The 22,552-nt window shown below is 40.1% G+C and overlaps 1 pseudogene; it reads left to right on the top strand.

Moving 5' to 3' along the window:
* The first annotated feature begins 100 nt into the window (after positions 1–100).
* Positions 101–2,617, top strand: LOC137225990 (PC-esterase domain-containing protein 1B-like; annotated as a pseudogene).
* Positions 2,618–22,552: the final 19,935 nt, after the last annotated feature.

Below are 22,552 nucleotides of genomic sequence, written 5' to 3'. Positions count from 1 at the left end.
TGAAAATCTAGGTTCTCACAAAATCCTGTACAGTAACATTCGCAGCAGCATGATTTGTAATAGCCAAAGACTGGAAACAACCCAACATACTTTCGGGTGAATGGTTGAAGTGACTGTGACTGTGGTACGTCCATACCATAGAACAGTACTCAGTGAATAGAAAGGGAACAGAGTATTGACACATTTGTACCACTGGAAAACTAATTTTCTAATGAAGAAAACGGTATAGGGTTTATAAAGTGGACACACTGGATGAACACCAGAGAATGATGTAGAGGGAAAAAGTTAATCCCCCAAAGTTATATTCTGTACAATCTATTTATATAGAATTCTCGAAATGCGGACAGTTTAGCAATTACCAGGCATTAGGGGAATGGCGCAGGAGGAGTTACCCATGGGGGAAAGTGGGTAAAGGGTATACGAAAATCTCTCTGTATTATTTCTTACAAGTGCATGAGAATCCACAATGCGGTGACAATAAGTAGTTTAATTAAAAGAAAAAAATTAGAGTTGAACCCTCTACTATTTGCACTAGACCCGAGTGTTCTGCCAATCACTGCTTGTAAATCCTGGCTGTAGGTCAGTCCCCAGCGAGATTCTCCCGCTGGGAATGGCGTCTCTCCCCAGGCGGAGACATTCCTCAAATGCCTCTAGTAAAGGAGGTGGCAGTACAAAAGGAGAACCAAGCCAGCAATAAAGAAATTCTCAAGTAGAGGTGGGAACGCATACAGGAAGCAAGAGCCAGGGGCAAAAAGAGGCATCCCAGATGCGCCCCGTTATTGAGATACTGGTAAAACAAAGAAGGGACAGTGGACTGGATGTGCCCAGAAGTGCAGCGTAATAGCAGTCCAAGCCCGAGATAATAGAAAGCAAGCACGGATCCGTTGAAAGAGAACGCTCACTGCAGTTGAGCGGGGCAGGTTCCCGTGGGGGTCCTGCGCCTCACCTCCGCGGGTCAGAGGTCACGTCCCGGGCCAAAGTCAGTTTTGGCTGAGGCGGACTTCAGGGCGCAAACACGCTGCCTCCTTTCTCCTCGCTGCCCGACACCCCCGCGCGGTCAGTAATGCCCGCGCCCAACTGCGCACCGCCCTCTCTTTCCCGTGCACTTCTGCCCTTCCCCCGAGCTCTCCTCCGACCTGCCCGAGGAAAGGCAGGAGCTAGGCCTCCCGCCTGCCCTCCCCCACCACGGCCTACCTGCGGGCTTGCGACGTCCGGCAGCTGCTGCGCAACAAGTTTGTGGTCGTCGTGGGGGACCCCATGCAGAGGGCCGTGTGCAAGGACCTGGTGCTTCTGCTGCAGAAGGGCTGCCTCTTCTCTTCCAGCCAGCTGAAGGCAAGGGCGAGCTGAGCTTCGAGCGTGATGTGCCGCGGAAGGGCTGCGGGTGGGAACGCCTACACAGCTGCACGTATTACCGCGACGTCTGCCGGTTCTGCTCCGGTCACCACCTGGTGCGTTTCTACTTCCTCGTGCGTGCGTACTCCGCGTACGTAAAGACGTGTTCGTGCGAACACGCCCCGCACGTGGTGGTCATGAACTCCTGACTCCGGGACCTGTCCAGGTACGGCCAGGATTTCCCGAGGAGTTACCTGGAGGGCTTGGAGAGCCTGTTCGGGCGCCTGGACAAAGTGCTGCCCGAGGCCTGCCTCCTGGTGTGGAACACGGCCCTGCCAATGGCGGAGGTCGTCTCCGAGGCTTCCTGCTGCCGGAGGACCTATTCTGAGGTGCGCGCCTGCGGGAAGAAGTGATAGAGGCCAACTTCTACAGCTCGGCAGAGGCCAGCAGGTACGGCTTTGACATGCTGGACCTGCATTTCCACTTCCGGCATGCAGGACAGCACCAGCAGCGAGATGGCGTGCACTGGGACGAGCGCGCACACTGCCACCTCTCCCAGCTGCTGCTGGCGCATCTGGCTGATGCCTGGGGCGTGGACCTCCCCTGCCGCTACCCCATGGGCAGGTGGATCAGGGATGGTCCCACCAGGGGACTTCCAGGCCTGGTGGATGGTAGGCAGCCCCGGGACAGCAGAGGTGACCCAGGCGAACAGCCCTTGTCCTGGTTCCCAGCCACGTCCGCATGCCTCCGCGGCGACCTTCGGAACCCTTTCCCCAGGCGCGACCTCCGTTCCAGCCCTACTGCCAAGGCACCTGTGTGCCCTACCACTCATCTTCACAGCGCGGGCAATTCTCCAGTGATTCTTCAGCGCGCCAGGTCAGATACACACTGGCGAAGCAAACTCAGTGGTTGGCCGGGAGACACGTGTGGGCCCGATTCTCAGAACCTCTACCCAACATCGGAGCAGAAGGTCGCCTCCCTACCCTCCCCAGTGCCCCAGAGGGCCATGCAGACGCCAGCGAAGGCGCACCAACAGACGGCCCCAAGCACACCCAGAGGCAAGACCCCAGTAGCCAGACCTGGACCTGGGCTCCTTCCCAACGTAGTCAATAGGCTTGACAGACTGCCCGACTTCTCTCACTCAAGCGTGGCCTTCAGCAACCCTGCGATGGTGAGGACTCCTTCACCCTCTTACTTTCACCGGTCAGCAACCTCACACATTCTTTGCCAGAGCCTTCACCCCACTTCTCACACCATTCTCCAATTAAGGTTTGTGCAGAAATGAGCTCTAAATGAAAAGTACACATACAGTTAAGCCTTGCCTAAATATAAGTCTTCCAACAGTATTCTCCCTAGACATTTTTCCTGAAAAGAAAAAGGGAAAAATTTTGAACCTTAACACTTACCAAAACGTTTCTAGTGACTTCAGTATCACCATTGGTTTTTACATACATTTATAGAACTTACTCCCCAAAGCTTTCACCACAAATTGTCTTGCACATTCCTTAATTTTATTTATCTGTGCTTCAACATAATATTTATCCTTAAAAAAAGTATTCCATTCAGTAACACAAGAGTCCTTATTTTCTGTTAGAGACATATTTTCTACTCTTGAGCTCATCAAATACCTAGCATATTTTAAAAACTAGACTTCATTTTTTAGAGCAATTGTAGATTCATAGCAAAATTGAGAGGAAAGTAGAGAGTTCTCATATACTTCCCATACACAGCCTCCCCCAGTAGCAATACTCCACACCAAAATTGTACATTTACCTTCAGTGAAACTACACTGATGTATCGTTTCACCCAAAGTCCATTTTACACATTAGGGTTCACTGTTGGTGTTGTACATTCTATGGTTTTTGGCAGATGTATAATGACATGTATCGTATCATACAGAATAGTTTTATTGCCTTAAAATTCCTGTCTGCTCCTTTTCTTCATTCCTCCCCCATCCAACCCCTCACAACCACCCATCCGTAATGGTCTCCAGAGTTTTGTGTTTCCTAGAATGTTTTATAGTTCGAATCATACAGTAAGTAGCCTTTTCAGATGGGCTTCTTTTACCCAGTAATTTGCCTTTAAGTTTCTTCCATGTCCTTTCATGGCTTGATAGCTCGGTTGTTTTTAGTGGTGAAAAGTATTCTGTTGTCTGAATGTACCACTGTTTATCCAGTCACTTGCTGAAGGACATCTTAGTTGCTGCCAAGTTTTGGAAGTTATGAATAAAGCTGCTTTAAACATTCATGTGCAGGTTTCTGTGTGGATATAAGTTTTCAACTCCTTTGAGTAAATATCAAGGAATGCAGTTGGTGGATCATATGGTGAGAGTATGTTTAGTTTTGTAAGAAAATGCCAAACTACCTTCCAAAATGACTCTACCATTTTGCATCCCATCAGCAACTAATAAGAGTTCCTGTTGTTCTACATCCTTGTCAACATTTGGTGTTGTCACTGTTTTGGATTTTCACCATTCTAATAAGCACAAGGTATCTTGGTGTTTCAGTCTGCACTTCCCTAAGGACATTACATTGAGCTTATTATTTATTTATGTATTTATTATTTTTATTATATTTATTTATTATTATTCATAAGCTTATTTGCCATCTGTACATATTCTTTGATGAAGTGTCCATTTTTAATCAGTTGTTCCTTTTCTTATTGAGCCTTAAGATTTCTTTGTATCTTTTGGATAACAGTATTTAATCATATGTCTTTTAGAAGTAACTCCCAGTCTGTGGCTTATCTTCTCATTCTCTTGGTGGTGTCTGTTGCAGAGGAGAAGTTTTTAATTTTGAGGAAGTCCAACATATCAGTTTCTTTCATGTATTGTGCTATTTGTGTTGTATCTAAAAATTTATCACCAGGGCTTCCCTGGTGGTGCAGTGGTTGGGAGTCCGCCTGCCAATGCAGGGGACGCGGGTTCGTGCCCCAGTCCAGGAGGATCCCAACATGCCGCGGAGCGGCTGGGCCCATGAGCCATGGCCGCTGAGCCTGTGCGTCCGGAGCCTGTGCTCCGCGACGGGAGAGGCCACAGCGTTGAGAGGCCCGCGTACAGCAAAAAAAAAAAAAAAAAAAAATTTATCACCAAACCCAAGGTCATCTAGATTTTCTCTTGTGTTATGTTCTAGGAGTGTTTTAGTTTTGCATTTTACATTTAGGTCTATGATCCATTTTGAGTTAATATTTGTGAAGTGTATAGTCTGTGTCTGGATTCATTTTTTTTGCATGTGGATCCAGTTCTTCTCACACCATTTGTTGCCTGAAGTGTCTGTCCTCCAACTTTTTTTTCTCCTTTAATGTTGTATTGGCTATTCTTATTCTTTTGTCTTTTTGTGTAAACTTTAGAATCAGTTTGTCAGTAGCCACAAATAGCTTGCTGGGATTTTCATTAGGATTACAATGAATCTATATCAGGTTGGGAAGAATTGACATCTTGACAGTAGTCTGTCTTCCTATCCATGAATGTGGAATATCTCTCCATTTATTCAGTTCTTTGATTTCTTGCATCAAGATTTCATAGTTTTCCTCCTATAGATATCTTGTACATATTTTGTTATGTTTATACTATGTCATTGAGGGGGGTGTTAATGTGAATGGCATTGCGTTTTTTATTTCAAGTTATAATTTTTCATTGCCCGTATATAAGAAAGCAATTGACTTTTGTATATTTATCTTGTATCCTACAACCTTACTATAATTGCTTCTTGGTTCCAGGAGTATTTTTTTTTATTCTCTCAGATTTTCTACAGACAGTTATGTCATCTGTTAACAAGTACAGTTTATTTCTTCCTTCCCAATTTGTATATGATCTATTTCCTCTTCTTGTCTTGTAGCATAAGCTAGGGCTTCCAGTATGATGTTGAAAAGGAGTGGCTAGAGGGGATATCCTTGCCTTTCTCCTGATCTTGGGGAGAAAGCTTATAGTTTCTCATCATTAAGTAAGATGTTAACTGTAGATTTTTGGGTATGTTTTTAATTAAGTTGAGGATGATCTCCTCAGTTTCTGGTTTGCTAAGTTTTTATCATGAATGGGACTGGATTTTGTAAAAGGCGTTCTCCGCTTGTACTAATATGATTATGTGATTTTTCTTCTTGTTGATGTAATGGATTATGTTAATTTGATTTTTGGATGTTGAACCAGCTTTGCATCTAGAATAAATCCCACTTGGTCATAGTGTAAAATTCTTTTTGTACATTGTCGATTTGATTTGCTAATATTTTGTCGAGGATTGTTGCATCTATATTCTTGAAAGATACTTGTCTGTAATTTTCTGTTATTGTAATGTTTTTGTCTGGTTTGGTATTAGAGTAATGCTGGCCTTATAGAATGAGGCCATCTACTTCTATCTTCCAGAAGAAATTCTAGACAACGAGTATAATTTCTTCCCTAAACGTTTGGTAGAATTCACCAGTGATCTCATCCGGGCCTGGTGCTTTCTGTTTTGGAAGGTTATTAATTATTGACTCAATTTCTTTTATAAATCTAGGCCCATTCAGATTGTTTATTTTGTCTTCTGTGAATGTTGACAGATTGCATCTTTCAAGAAATTGGTCCATTTCATCTAGATTAACAAATTTGTGGGTGTAGAGTTGTTCATAATGTTCCTTAATTATTCTAGTTCTTTTAATGTCCATGAGGTCTGTAGTGGTGCCCCCTCTTTCATTTTTGATATTAGTAATTTTTGTCCTCTCTCTTCTTTTAGTTTTCCAGGCTATTGTTGATCTTTTCAAAGAACCAGCTTTTAGTTCCATTGATTTTCTATATGGATTTTCTATTTTCAATTTCTTTGATTTTTGCTCTAATTTTTATTATTTTATTTTTTATTATTTTATTATTTATTTTTATTATTTCTCATTTAGATTTAATTTCCTTTTCTTTTTCTAGTTCTCTAAGGCACAAGCCTCAATTATTGATTATTAGATCTTTCTTCTTTTTTAATACTTGCAATCAATGCTATAAATTTTACTTTAAGCACTGTTTTCACTACATTCCCCCAAATTTTGATAAATTTTATTTTCATTTTCATTTAGTTAAAACATTTTAAAATTTCTCTTGAGATTTGTTCTTTGAGCCATGTATTATTTAGTAATGTGCTCTTTAATCTCCAACTATTTGGGGATTTTTCAGCTATCTTTCTGTAATTGATTTCTAGGATAATTCCACTATAGTCTGAGAGCAGACATTGTATGCTTTCTATTCTTTCAAATTTGTTAAGGTATATTTTTATGGGTCAGAATGTGGTCTATCTTGGTGAATGTTCCATGTGAGGTTAATAAGAATGTTTATTCTGCTCTTGTGGAATGAAGTATTCTGTACATGGCATTTATAGTCAGTTATTTTATGGTTCTGTGGAGTTCAACTATGGTATACTTAGTTTCTGCTTGCTGGATCTGTCCATTACTGACAGAAGGTCTTGAAGTTTCCAACTATGATGGTGGATTCATCTGTTTCTTCTTGAAGTTCTACCAGTTTTTGCCTCCTGTATTTTGATGCTCTCTTGTTAAGCACATATCTAATAAAGATTGTCATGACTTCTTAAAGAATTGACTCTTTATCATTATGCAATGCCCTTCTTTATCCCTGATAATTTTCCTTGCTTTGACATCAGCTTGCCTCATCTAGTGTTAGCATGATATATCTTTCTCCATCCCTTAACTTTTAATCTACGTGTGTCCTTATATTTAAACCAGGTTTCTTATATATGACATAAAGTTGGGTCTTTTGATTCACAATCTATTAATTGGTCTTTTAATTGGTTTACTTAGAGCATTGACTTTTAATGTGATTATTGATATATTTTGATTAATATCTTCCCAATTTGTACCTGTTTTCTATTTGTTGCCCTTTTTCTTTGTTCTTGCTTTTGTCTTCCACTCTTTTCCTGTCTTTCATGGTTTTAATCAAGCATTTTTATGATTCTATTTTTTCTTCTTTTTTAGCATATCAATTATTACTTCAGTTTTTAACCTTTTTAAGTGGCTGCTCTAGAGTTTTCAGTGTACATTACAACTTATCCAACTTACTTTCAGGTAAACCTATATTGCTTCATGGGTACAGCAAGGTTATCCATACATTGAAGACCTTCTTGCTATTATTATTTTAAACAAACTGTTATAAGTTAAATCAATCATGAATAAAAATTAAAAGTTTTTATTTTACTTTCACTCATCCTTTCATCCTTTCCCTAATGCTCTTCTTTTCTTTATACAGATTGAGTTTCTGACATGTTATTTTTCTTTTCTCTAGAAAACTCTTTTTTTAACATTTCTTGCAAAGTAAGTCCCTGCTGGCAACAAATTCCTTCAATTTTTGTCTGAGAAAGTATGTCTCCCTCACTTTGAAGGATAATTTCATAGGATACAAAACTCTAGGTTAGTGTTTCCTTTTCTCTCTCTAAACTTTATATATTTCACTTCACTTTCTTCTTGTTTGCCTGATTTCTGAGAAGTTTGATGTAATTTTTATCCTCGCTCCTCTACAGGTAAGGTGCTTCCTCTGGCTTCTTTTAAGATTTTTTTCTTCATCTTTGATTTTCTGCAGTTTCAATATGATATGACTAGATGTAGTTTTTTTTTTTTTTACATTTATCCTGCTTGATGTTATCAGAGCTTCCTGGATATGTGGTTTAGTGTCTGGCATTAATTTGCAGAAATTTTCAGCCTTTATTGCTTCAGATATTTCTTTGGTTCCTTTTTTTCTCCTCCTCTGGTATTCCCATTATGCCTCTGTTAAATCTTTTATAATTGTTCTACTGTTCTTGAATATTTTGTTATATTGTTTTCAGCCTTTTTTCTCTTTGCTTTTTAGTTCTGGAATTTCTATGGACATATCCTCAAGCTCACTGATTCTTCCCTCAGCCATGTCATTCTGCTAATGGGCTCATCAAAGGCATTCTTCATTTCTGTTACAGCATTTTTTTATATCTACAATTCTTTTTTATTCTGTCTTAGAATTTCTGTCTCTGTGCTTACATTACCCATCTTGTTCTTGCATGTTGTCTGCTTTTTCCGTTAGAGCCTGTAGCGCATTAATCATAGTTGTTTTAAATTCCTAGTCTGGTACTTCTAACAACTCTACCATATCTGATCTGGTTCTGATGCTTGCTCTGTGTTGTTTTTTTTAACATCTTTATTGGAGTATAACTGCTTTACAATGGTGTGTCAGTTTCTGCTTTATAACAAAGTGAATCAGCTATACATATACATATATCCCCATATCTCCTCCCTCTTGCGTCTCCCTCCCACCCTCCCTATCCCACCCCTCTAGGTGGTCACAAAGCATTGAGCTGATCTCCCTGTGCTATGTGGCTGCTTCCTGTATTTTTAAACTGTGGTTTTTGCCTTGTAGTATGCTTGAAATATTTTTGTTGAAAGCTGGGCATGATGTACTGGGTAAAATAACTATGATTAATAAGCCTTTAGTGATATGGTGGTAGGGTGGGGGTGGGGGCAGGAAGCATTCTATAGTCCTATGATTAAGTCACCATCTTTCAGTGAGCCTGAGCCCCTGGACTGTGACCTTCATGAATGCTTTTCAGTTTCCCCCACTTAGATGGGACAGGTTGACTAGAGGGGGCTGGAGTTGGATAGTTCCCTTCTGCCAGGTTGGTTAGGCTCTGGGAAAAAAGCCTAGTAGATTAGGCTCTGGTAGAATAGTTTCTCTTAAGGGCAGACCTTGTTAAAGACAGGATGCTCTGGACATACTTCAGTGTTGCTACTTTGCCCATCCTCTTGCCAGAATCATGAGAGAAATTTTCTCTCATCTTCACTGTGAGAGCCTCCTTGGGGTAAAACTCACAAAAGTGTGGGACTCCCCTAAAACTGGACTCCTCTGGAGTTTTTAGATTTCAGATTTGTCCATACTGAGCTTCCAGCAATTTGTAAATTTTGTTTAGGTTTTCCTATTCGAGTACTAATTCCAACAAAGGTTTCTTCTTGTGGGTTTCTACTCCAGTAAATTGTGATTCTGTGTGTCTGTCTGTCTCCAGTTTTGGAGAAAGTGATTTGCTTTGTAAGCTCAATTCTGTGACAGATCTAAGAAGATTTGTTGATTTTCAGTCTAGTCAGCTTTTTCCTTGTTAGAATGGAGTGATGACTTCCAAACTCCTTACATGCTGGACCAGAAACCAGAAGTCCAGTGTAGCACACTTTGGAAGGGCTCGGAGAACTGAAGCATACTGCAGTGTAAGCTAGAGTCCTCACCAAACAATGCCTCACAATTTTCTTGTGTCTGTTTTAATTCTTTAATGTTATCTCCTTCTTTCATAGTTTATGCATTTTTTTTAACTTTTGGTTAGAAAATTGGTATACTTCCCCATCAACTATCGTTGTTAGAATTTTACTACTGGTTACCCTTGCTAGAAATACTCCTACCTATATGATGAGACAGAGTATGGACTTACACCTGCCTGCCTTCAATCTCTGTCTTTGCATCCTTTCCCCAGCTTAAGTGTGGACATCATCTTGTGTTAGAAGTCCTTCTGCCAGGCTGCATGCTGCAGCATAACAAAGTAAACAAGATAAAGTGAACATCATCACATTTGGTTTTATTACATCAGCAGGAAATTAAAACAACATTTCTGTCACATTTCCTCAATAAACAATGTTGTGGAGTTTCAATAAGGAAAGAGGGAGACTGACACATTGTGATGCAGAGTGTTTTCAGGGAATTAGGATATTGCCTAAAAATAAATATGGCTGAACATTCCCTAACTGTTAAGTTTACGCTGGGCCCTCTTCTATCTCCCTTGTCATAATTCTCTGTAGCAGGTTTCTTTGAAAAAGGCTCCATTCTTTCCCCATCCTTTGTTAGACTCTCCCCACTTTTTCATAGGCCATAAACTCTCTAATGTACACATGTGGCAGGGACAGAGTCTCATCTCAATGCATCTTGTGTCACAGTGTACCCATTAATCCGCCATGCTCAGAGAAAAGACTGCAGCCCTACAGCCTCTTTACTAGGGTTTTGTGAATGCTGCTTAATTTCACTGCATCTGTCAAGCCGCTCTTTATCAGAGAGTCTAACAGCCTTTGAGTGCACGGTGCTCTATCACTTATGTAGGGGTCGTATTGATCTTTCTGGTGTGTGCTCTAAAGTGGCTAAGCATCAAAAGCTAGTGAGGCAGCCGGTTTGAACAGTATGGGTCATTTACAAACTTTAGGATGAGATGCCGCAGGATGCCAAGGAAAACGTTTTTGTTTTTCCAGAGAGAACCATAGTTCATGAAATGTGGTTAATGTACCATATTTGTATACCCTTAAAATCATTTTATAACCACACTGAGTGCCTCTGAGCATTAAATATATTTTATAAGTAGTTGGTTAACTAGCTGTTGTGTGCTTTAAATAGTAAATAAAATGGAAAGGCACTAAACAGTGACTATATTTCATAGAGTAAGATGCTTTTCCAGCCACTCAATAATTCTCAATGTTAAGAAAAATTGATTTTCTAACTGCTGAGTGCCTCTAAAAATTAGCATCTTATCTTCCTACAGGGGATGCTTTTCAGTTAGCCTCCTTTCTCCTAGCTTTTGACTTAATGATCTCTAAGGTTCTTTTCTTGCTAAAAAATTCTGTAGGTTCTGTTGGACTGTAATTTTACTTGGGCACATATGTAATTGGGAAAAATATAAAACAAGAAACAATTCCATCTTACCTTTTTGAATGTTTATTTCACAAGCAGTATCAATAGTTCTTCACCTGCTGACTACTCCTAAAGTCCTACCACTCCCCTCTCCCCGCAAGAGCAGGACTGCATGGAGAGACCTAAGACAATGACATAGAACTTAAGGGTACTAACTTCCAAGTATCTTCACACAGCGCATCTGAGCAGTGGATGCCTTTTGCATTTGTGAAAGCCTAATGAGGGAAAGGAATTCCCTAAGAGGTGGTAATAATCACATACCTTCATAGCAAATTAACTCACTTCCCCAGTTCTTTATAAACTGTCTGGCATTTAAGAACATCAAATTGCCAATGTTGAGACCTTCCAGGCAGATATAATAATGGCTCACAGCATCACAGAAACTGAGAATTGAACTAATCATCAGTACACAATTACGGGAAACTGCGTTAAAAGGAGATTCAGCTCTCAGTTCTGCCTAAATCACAGCCAGCTGGCCAACCCTTGGAGTGTCACAGAGGCTCCTTGAGCAATCTTTCATAACCTTGTCAAGGTAACCAGTAAAATGTACAGTTTGAGGCAGATTCTAGAACATGGCTGCTGGATAATCTCCATGGGCGTCTTTTGGATCTAATAATTTAGAAATGTCTTCTCTACTCTTATCAAATTCTGAAGAACTGTGTTTCCCAAGTGTGCTTACCAGCATGTTGAAGCCTGAGGAAGAGCAGATAAGCATCAGACTTCCTGGGACATGTGCTTATAATTAGAAACAATGCAAGGAAGGAGTAAATAAAACTCTTCTCAGATATACCCTCAAAATTCCCACTAATGTCACTGGAAACTCTATGGGATCAGATGAGGACAGGTTGCTTATTGGGGAGCAAAACCCAGCGATGAGCTGGTACTTAGTTATCCACGTTAGACTGATGTGGTCACTTGGTTCACAGGCTTGATCAAAGATATGGCTGAGAGAAAAGCACCCCCAGAAGACTGTGAGTTCTCTGGTATGAAGAATTGTCTGAGTCACCATTGTACCCCTAGCACCTAGTCAATAGTATTTGCTCAGTAAACATTTGTGGAGCTAAACTAAATCCTTTAAGCAAAGGCAGACTACCAGACAGAAATGTCAATGTCTAACATGGAAAATCCCAGAAGACTAGAGACAGCATTCAATACGAGCCTTCTATTCAATAGTATTACAAGAGAAACATCGTGAAAATCATAATTGTCCAAAGAAGCAATCCTTTTGATGATTCGATTTAAACCAGAAACTGCTTTTAAGCCAAAAAGCAGGGTAAGCTCTCACCCCTCCTCCCCGACACACACACATCCCAAAATACAGGAAAGAGAAATGGAGAACAGAGATCTGAAAATTGTAGCATGGAGTGTCCTTTTACTATGAAGTCAGCAGTAGTAATTAACATCAATTGATGGCACAGTATGTGCCAGCTCCTGTGCTAAGAGCTCTCTATATATTATCTAATTTAAATCTCATACCAGATCTATTGGGTAGATATTATTATCACCATTTTATAGATAAGGAAAAACAAGCACCACTGTTTTTGAAAGCCCAAAGTCTGGGCAATTTAGAAGACAGATGACTAAATATATAGCAGTAGTCATTATAGATAGTTCTGTATTTAAAATCTGAACTTCTAGTGGTCAACCATTATGCAAATAAGAATATTCTCCAATTAAGGTAAAATTCCATGATGTGAGAAAGCATCATAGAAAAGAACAATATGAAATACAGGAAATGAGTCAGCAAACCAGAAGTAAAAAATGATGTGGCCAGGAAAAGACACAATTACCATAGCCACAATTGGAGAAAGTTTTTATCTGTTCCATGGGGTACGATCTCAGTGAGTACAATCCCAGTGAACAGGGTATGTATATATTCATACCTTATGATGCATTAGAAAAAGAAAGACGCCAGCAATTAGGTATACAAAAGGGCATATTTTTTCTCATGGCTGGCCCTAGGCAAAATCGTTGACTATGATGGAATAATGGGCTTATGTTTCAGATCTGGGTACAAATTGTGATTCTGCTACCAGCTGGTCACATGACCTTAAATAAGGTTACTAAATCTAAGTCTCAGTTTCCCTCAGATGGTAGAACAAAGGACGTGGGCTAAACAAACTCAAAGGCTACTTTTTTTTTTTTTTTTTTGCGGTACGCGGGCCTCTCACTGCTGTGGCCTCTCCCGTTGCGGAGCACAGGCTCCGGACACGCAGGCACAGCAGCCATGGCTCACGGGCCCAGCCGCTCCGCGGCACATGGGATCTTCTGGACCAGGGCATGAACCCGTGTCCCCTGCGTCAGCTAACTCTAAAAGTGCATGTCTCAGATGGTTGGTTTATCTTGGTGTCCTCCTGGATCCTATTTCTGATCTATCGCTGAGCCAATGCTCCTGTTCCTTCTTCACAGTCTCCTTACAGTTCTCTTCCTTCTTATGAAACTTGTGTATAAGTCAGGGTTGCCGCCGGAAACATATGCCACTTTCAAACGAAGATAACCCAAGAAGATTTGGACTAGGAAAAAGGTATAGGGAAGGTGTCAGAAGCCATAGTGCAGTTCCTTGAATGAGGGAGCAGTTATCCAGACCCAAAAGGAGAGAGATAAGTAGAAATGACCCCTTTGAGAAAAGCCATGACTTTGGAATCAAGAGAATGATAACCAAAACACATACTTCTTCCTTCTCATATCCTACTGAGGCTGCACATGGGATAAAGCCAATCGGACATGAGAAGAAAGAAAGCTTGTTGATGTGGTTCACATAGATCAACCATAGAGGGCAGAGAACAAGGTACAGAGGGTAGAAGATAGATCTGGAGGACAAATGGAGGATATCCACCAGACTCATTCTTAAGGAAGTTTCTGCTATTGATCCATCTATTATATTTCCGGGTAAATTATGCCAATATGTTCATGCATATACCTTTTTTCCTTTCTTAAAAATAGATAATGTATATACATAAAAACTAAAAGATGCAAACAACTTCAAAGAGAATAAAAACCTTCTTAGTAAAAAGTAAGTCTACCTCCCACTCTAATCCCCAAAGTCCAGCCTGGCCTCCTCTTCTGCCCCCATCACGTTTAATGCCTTTGTGAAAACTAGAAAAGCGTTCTGGGATGACATCCAGGGCAATGCAACCCCAGGTCAAGCACAGAACTTATTTATCTAACCCTGGCAGGATTTCACTTATGCACCTTTGTCAACACTTGCGTGCAGCACGCAGCTTGCACATATGTTCATGGCTGTCCTGACAGAGTCCCATGTCCCCTTCCTAAAAAGCAACCATGGCTAACTAGTATATTTTAATTCTTTCTTTTAATTGTGGAATGCAAACTCATATTAAGAAGATTTGGGGAAAACAGGTGAATAAACAAGAAAAGAGGAGCAGACTTGATGTTTGAGCCTCCCGGTGGCATAGGCTGGCATCATCTGCTTCACCTGTAGAAGACCAACCTTGATTATGATATTACTCGGTGCTTAGCCAACAAATATTTGTTGAAACATACAATGTGTCAAGCACTGATCTAGGATCCGGAGGTAAATCAATGAAAAAGGTCTCTACAAACATTGTTAACCAGGGAGATTTTAAGTGCTATGGAGAAATATAAAGTAGGATAAGTGGTTTGGGTGTGTGTGGGGAGGGGGAGGTGTAGAGAGGGAAGTGTAGTTATAACATATGATCTTGGAAGACATTATGGAAATTGTCTGCTGTGGACCTGAATGAGGTGAAGGACCAAGCCATATGGGTATTTGGGGAAAAGAGTGAAATACTGAAGTTCTGAGGTACATGTGTGCTGTCGTGTTTAATGAGTAGTAAGGAGTATAAGGATTGAGTTGGGGATTGGTAGCTGGTTAGCTCAGAGGGACGTAGAATTACAGCCGTAGCCTTGTAGGCCCCAGTAAGAACTTCAGTTTTAATGGCAAGTGAGATGAAAAACGTGGGAAAATGACGTGATGTCATTTGGGTTTTTAAAGGACCATTGTGCTGCTGGGTTGAGAATAGAGAGGGGGCAGGATAGAATGAGATGGACAAGTTAGAAGACAACTGCAAATCCAAACTTCTTTTCAGGGTTTGGGCAAGGATGGTTTTGATGGAGGTGGTGGGAAAAGATTGTTTTGGAAGATATTGGGGGTTAAAGCGTCAGCCTTTGCTGCTGGATTGGATGCAAGGTGTGGGGGAAAGGAAGGAGGCAAGAATAACTAAGTTTTCGCCTGAGCAGCTAGAATATTAACTAAGTGGTTACTGTATAGTCTTAGTTTTGTTTCCTCAAAGTAATATGTTTAACTTTCAGGATAGTTACGGCACCACACAACTTGTCAGCATACACACACGAAAAAATAATTCTGACTGAATTACTCTATTTACCTCCCACTTCCTAAGCTGTGTTGAGGTCATTTATAATATTACAACGGAAATAAAGCCAAATAGTTGGAATGGAAATAAAAACATGATTAAATAGAACTGGAAAGCGTAAAAACCTAGGAAATATTTCCTATTTTTGTCTCTCACTTGAAAGAACAAGCTAAATTACTTGAGTTATAGAACTTCGAATCAAGAAAGATGTTTCATTAGATTCTCCACTCAAACTTTAATAGTTTTTCAAGCCCCACCTCACAAATCCGGAATTAACACAGTTTGCTAAAGAAGGCCAACATCTGCCCAAAGGTTCATCAGGGACAAACACTCCAGAGGGGGAGAGAAAGCTCATTCTCCAGATTTGGATCCTAAAAGAATGCTTAATTATCCATTTCCCGATTTTCAAAGCCTGCTCATCTTCTGTCAGTCCCCTTTACCACTCAGCTGCTGTCTCACATTCCTAGGTAAAGCGCCCTCCCCTTGTCCCCCAAATCTTTCCTGATTTCTGGAAGGTTTAAGTTTTTCTCCCAACCTTTTCTCCCTCAAATGAATACCCTTTCTGAGCTGAGGTTCTTCCCTGTTCTGTATGACCCCTTTCGTTTCCCAGGCACCCTGAGGCATATTCCTAATGTGGAACTGGAGGAGCCAACATACCTCTCTTCTCTTCTCCCTACTTAAAGGAACGTGTGAGAGTGATTTCCTTTGAGCCATTGCCCTGACACCTAATGTTCTCATAAGGAATGAACAAACTGCCAGGTTCAACCAGACTTCCACACTCTTCAAAGGCATCCTCAAAGTTTAAAGTCATGAGCACTAAGGTTACTCACCTTTTCAAACAGTCCAATACAGGCTTCGTTTTTGGGCACTGAGCCAGACTGACATACTTTGCATTGAGTCCTTCATTCTTTTAATTAGGATTTGATGAAACCCTAGGATTTTTTTTTTCTAGGAGAGGCTCAGAAAGCACTATATAATTTAATCTATCCTGTAAGATTTCAGGAACTAGAATTAGAGGAATGGAAATACTCTAGAATCCAGGATCTATGCCCAATTTACCATGGACGTGGTCTAAAAATCAGGATCTAATGTGAGAGTTAAAAACACTTTAAATGAGGAAAACAAGTGAAGCCTTTTAGTCTGCCTGGGACATCAGAACCCCCTTAATGAGGAAAGCCAGTAAATCTTTCTGTTAAAATAGTGGGGAGAAGCAGAGTCCCCAGATCTGTTTCACTGAATTAATACCAGAACCAGAAGGGCCAAGAGAAGCAAGGCAGCCATACATTCCTGAAATAAAAGTCAGAAAATGGAAACACGATAATCTAATACCACCCTTCCCATATACAAACCAGTTTATATAAAATATATTTATGTAATATAAATATACCACTTTCATATACATTGTTCAAAGAGGAAAATAATAGATACTGTTTAAAAAGTCACAGGTTAAAACTATTAGATGACCTGTTTGTGGGAATAAGGAGACACCTGACATCCACCTTAGACTGAGCCACAGACACTGGCGTGGGAATATCTCTGATAGGAGTCTCCAGAGCTATCCTCTGAAAACTATGTATCGTTTTGACAAAACTAGGTATCTTTATGTCAAAAGATATTTTTATTGATTACTTACTACATTCCAGGAACTATGTGATTTCTTAGAGGTCATGGTAAGTTTAGGGAGTGCCCTTGCTTCCCTTAAGATACACATTCCTCATCCACAGTAGACTTTCCTTCCCCTAATTCTAAACCTCTGCTTATCCACATTGTTCTTTGGATGTTCAGAAGTAAGAACATTTGGTGATTGGTGAAGTTCAGAATATGTCATAATCTAATGAAAATTACTTTTAGGTACATCGCCTGGGGTTTGAGTCCTAATTTCATCTTGTAGTCTTATTTAGTAATGATTATAAAGTCCCTATTGCCTCCTAAGTAGTTAACTTGATTTAGATCCTGTTCCCATTCTGAAGCTTAGAATGGATTAGAAAAGTTGACTGGGTTCCACGAAGATATCCCAGTATATTTGTAAAGGGCTGGCTACAACCCCTCCTGAACAGATCTTATGCCTGGGAGACACCATTGGACTAAAAATCCTTCTAAGAACCCCCCAAATTGGGGGTGTAACAGACGCCCCTCCTTGCTGCTCTCTGATGTTTGACCTGTTAAATGATGGCTCCTGAAGATTCCAATTGGTATAATTGGATTCATTCAAGGGCAGAAACTATACTTCATTTTTCTTTGTAACTCTATACCCCGCACAGGGCCTGACATACAGAAGGCGCTCAGCCATGCTTTGGGAGAGAAGGGAGGAAGGGAGAAAAGGAGGGAATGGCACATATTATAGCTGATTCATTTTGCTGTACAGTAGAAACTAACACAACATCGTAAAGCAACTATACTCCAATAAAAATTAATAAAAAATAAAGATAAAAAATAAACATAGGGCTTCCCTGGCGGCGCGGTGGTTGGGGGTCCGCCTGCCGATGCAGGGGACACGGATCCCACATGCCGCGGAGCGGCTGGGCCCATGAGCCATGGCCGCTGAGCCTGCGCGTCCGGAGCCTGTGCTCCGCGGCGGGAGAGGCCACAGCGGTGAGACGCCCGCGTACCGCAAAAATAAATAAATAAATAAACATAGAACTAGACCAAAGACTATGTTGTGAATAAATATTGTCCTGTGCTCTCTCTTCTGTTTATAATCTCAAGATGATTTTTAAGCTTTTTACTATTTAACTTTTTATCCTTTTATGTTTTTCCTCTAATAGGAATAAACTATGAGAACAAAGATTTCTCTTTTTCTTTTATTTTTCATGTATACTTCATGGCAGCAAGCACAGGGTTAGCAGAGTCTTTAAAATATTTATGATTTGATGATTTATTTGCAACCAATACTCTTCCATATTTATTTCCAATTTAAAGTAAAAATTTAGTGCAAACTATTTCCTAAATTCATCCATATCTAGAAGCTTTTTTTTTTCTTTTTTACAACCATCTTCAGATTCTACAGAATCATGTCTACTGATATACTTTTTGTATTTTCTAACCATTTTTCGACATAGATTTCATGTGGAATTTTATTATCTAAATTATTAACTAAAAAGTTCAAGTGCATATTCAAATACAACATTCTAAAGAAGTTGCTAATGTTTCCTTCTAGGATCCATTATTACACTTTTATCTATTAGCAAAAGGATAAGTTGTTTTGACTAAGTTTTCTAATTAACATTTTTTAAAGTACACACACACACGCCAAAGAGCCTATAGCTTTAGTCTAATCTCCAAAACTTATATACAGAATAGAATTGTTTTAATCTATTTATTATGAATTCAAGGAACAAGATTATTCTTGATTTCGTTGCTGTATGGTACTAGATGAAATCATTACTAATAATAAGTCAACAAGTTAATACTTCATCCCTGTTAACACAGGGAGATCTAGATAACAGTCAAGATCAAACCAACAGAATTCCTTAAGTATGGGGAGAGGCAGAGAGAAACAAACCAGGGTTTGTTGTAGGAAACAGTTTTCTTAAAATTGAAGTTTGCTTAAATTCTTAAGTTCAATAAATTGGCATGATTGATTTGAAGTTGCTGGATATTAAAAATCCTTTTTCAACACAGATAGATTGTGTTCCTGAAACAGAGGCCAATAAGTATTTCCTGAGTGTTTACTACCTACGTGACCCTATTGGGTGCTGTACAAAGAACTATACAATATGATACATTATTACCCACATGAAGCTTATAATCATGTTAGAAAGGAAAATATATTCATGTAAGAAAAATGCAAAACCAATTAGTATTCTGCAAATTAGTCCATATTTCTCATGTTCTTATTCTTTTTCAAAATTCTTAAGAAGCAACATAAGACTTCTAGAAAAGGTGATAATGTAAACAACGTTTAAGATTTGGCAGAAACAATAGGCCTAAATAAATATTTAATCTGAAAAACTCAAGCAATTGTTAAAAAGTCATTTTATATGCAAAACAAACCATGGAAATTGTATGTATTAAAATCCAGTTGATTAGAAGAGCAACAGAAGAAACCGAACAAAAGAAAGTTCAATATAATAGTTATGGGGGAAAGCAGCTTTGGTGCAAAAAAAGGTGTCCAGAACCAGGAGGGTTTCAGTCAGAAAGATTCCTTTCTCTCTGGACCCTGCAGACTACGGAAACCTCATGGTTGCAGGCTTAATCATTTCTTCACATAATATGGAAGTCCAAGCCAGCTTGAAATTCCAGCTAAAGCATAGGTCCTTAGGTATCAAATGGGGGTTCACATAAAGAAGTCTTTTCGCACTTAAGGAGAGACTGAACTACTATGCAACCAGAAAGGCTAATGGGCCAAAAGTGCCCCCAGAGTACACCATTCACTATGTGTGCAATAATTCCTGTAGTAAGGTAGTAACAAGGATGGATGTCTGCCTCACGGATTACTCATCCAGAAAGCCTATTTTTAAAAAACGGAAATAAAAAACAGCAGATCAAAAAAGTACTATAGAACACATTTCCTTATAAAAATCTTATTATAAGTAAAAAGAGATGCCTTTTTATTTTGTTTTTCTTTCTTTTTTTTTTTTTTGCGGTATGCGGGCCTCTCACTGTCGTGGCCTCTCCCGTTGCGGAGCACAGGCTCCGGATGCGCAGGCTCAGTGGCCATGGCTCACGGGCCCAGCCACTCCGCGGCATGTGGGATCTTCCCAGACCGGGGCACGAACCCGTGTCGCCTGCTCTCAACCACTGCGCCACCAGAGAAGCACCAAGAGATGCCTTTTTTATTAGCAAGGTCACTGTCACCTTCAGGAAACAATCACATTTGGGAGTTGAGTGTAGAACACCTTGTGTTTGGGGCAGACAGGGGAAAATGTAGGGCAGGTAATTATCAAGTGTGAAGCATTTGCCTCCTGTCAGAATACCAGAGATGCTGGAAAATGCTTATTAAATAAGCAAATAAAATGAAGATGAGGGCTTGATATAACTCAATTTAGGAAACACTACAGAAAAACATAAAGATCGACAAAAATATTATTGCCATTAAAGAACAAATGATTTAAAGCTAAGAAATTTGTTTTGGACTTCAATCCATGAGCAATGGAGAGTCCATTAGCCTTTCTTACGGGTACAGGAAGGCTGAGAAATGAGGCCAATTGGAGAACATGAATAAAACTCGTTTCAGAAAGATTTATCTGTCAATGTTTCATAACTCAAATCAAAGGAATAAAAATCCAGAACCCAGTAAGCCAATTAAGAAACTACTACAACAACCCAGATAGGATGTTAATAGGGGGTACAAATATATATTAAAAAAAACAAAACAGAAGTTTTGTGCGCAGGGAAAGAAACTCTTCTTTTGTAAGATATGTAATAATTCTGTTTTAGTAACACTGAGTTTGAGGTACAGGAGGGACCCCATATGAAGATATAATTTATACTGAGAAATCGAAATTTGGGGTCTGTAACTCAGGATAGCAGGGATGGCTGGAGGTATAGATTTGTGTCATCTACACAGAGGTGGTGAGCCGTAAAGAGGAAGTCTCCTCAGAAGAAGACAAAGAGGAACAGGGACTCCAGACTGATACCTGCATTAGGGGAATGGAGGAAGGAGGAGAGTTTAAAAAGAAGGAAAAGAACAGCCTGATAAATAGGAATGGAAGCAGGACAGATGCCAACGGAGGAGGAAATTCCAGCCGTTGTGGAAAGAGGTAGAGAGGGCAAAGAGAATGAGATCTGCCAAAAATCTATGAAGGTAGTGGTGAAAGCAGGAGCACAAGGTGCTAAATAATAATGATTGTGAAGAATGGAAGAGTAAATTAGTAGAGAAGCTGAATAGTGAAAACCACAAGAAACTTAGGAGATCAACATCTAAAATCCAGATGAGCCATATAGGTGGCTGCCAAATTAACCTGCTTAAAATGCAACTTTGCACACCATTTTCCACGATCAAAGAAAAGCAAACCATAACTCTTCACCACTCGTGGGATTCAGTCTGTATCTCCTTATCCCAGCATCCAAGACCCTTCGCAATTGGATCTCATCTGTTTCTTCTCTTCCACACTCACATATCTTCTGCTCCAATCAGACTGGTCACTGTTGCCAGCTTCACTGACACAATTGTGGTCTCAGCACCATTGCCATTCAACTTCTCTTACTCCTCATTCTCTTTCTTAAGCCTAATATTTAATAACTCTCCTTTCCTCCATATAATGTTTGCCCAGGAAGCCATTTTTTCTTGCACTGGCTCTGGGAAGACCACTTACAGTATCTTTTATGTGGTACCTAATATTACTAGGGAAGGAATGCTTATAGTACTAACATCTGTCTGCTCTCCTTGTCCCGTAATTCACCTATCCCCAATCAATTCATTTATCGAGTGTTGGCTTCTATATCCAGACTTCAGAATTTTGCTGAATAAAGTTGCGTAATTTGTTCATTTTAATATCTTCTACCAAGGCAATGCCCTCAATGCACTCACATCAGGCCTTTGTACATTTCCCTTAACTCAGCCCCATTCTTTCCAACTTCTTTAAATTATCAACAGGTTCTTCAATGCCACCCTTCCCTCCTTCATCCCCCTCCCCAGCTTTTTGGCTTAATCAATCAGCACAAATGAGTTCCTTGGGTGGGAATTCCCTCAACTTTCCCTCCTGCCCCCAGATATAAAACTGTCCATATCTATCCCTGTCCTTAAGGCTTTTCCTAGAGGAAGAACTTTCTTTTCTCCTTATAACTTCTATGTTCCGGGTCTTAGGTTCTCCCACCTTTACCAATTATCCTTTCTTGACCAACTCTCCATCCTTCTGAAACTTTCTCTATTCCACTGAAAGCAAGTTTCTTAGAAGAATAATCTTTACTCTCTCTCTCTTTACTTTCTCTCCTTCATGCAGTCCTCAATTCATTGTAATCTGGCTTCTATCCCACCATCCTTTGTATCCCTTCTCATCAGGGTCACCAGCCACCTTATAATAATCAAATCCAGCAACCATGTTGATGTCTCTGTGACATTTTGTAACAGGTGACCACATCTTCACTCCTCTGTGAAAGACCCCTGTAATGCTACAGCATGACTTTTTCTTGCATCCTCTCCTATCTCTAGTGTTACTCTTTCATTTGTGCTTTTTCTTAGCCTCCTTTTTGGGCTATCCCATCCATGCCAATCCCTTAACTCAGTGGTCTTCAATCTTGGCTGACCATTAGAATCACCTAGACAGTATTTAAAAAATAC

The sequence above is a fragment of the Pseudorca crassidens genome, chromosome 6 (assembly GCF_039906515.1).
Source record: "Pseudorca crassidens isolate mPseCra1 chromosome 6, mPseCra1.hap1, whole genome shotgun sequence".
In the NCBI taxonomy this organism is placed as follows: domain Eukaryota; kingdom Metazoa; phylum Chordata; class Mammalia; order Artiodactyla; family Delphinidae; genus Pseudorca; species Pseudorca crassidens.
The sequence above is the reverse complement of the archived record's forward strand: the minus strand, read 5'-3'. Positions and strand labels throughout refer to the sequence as shown.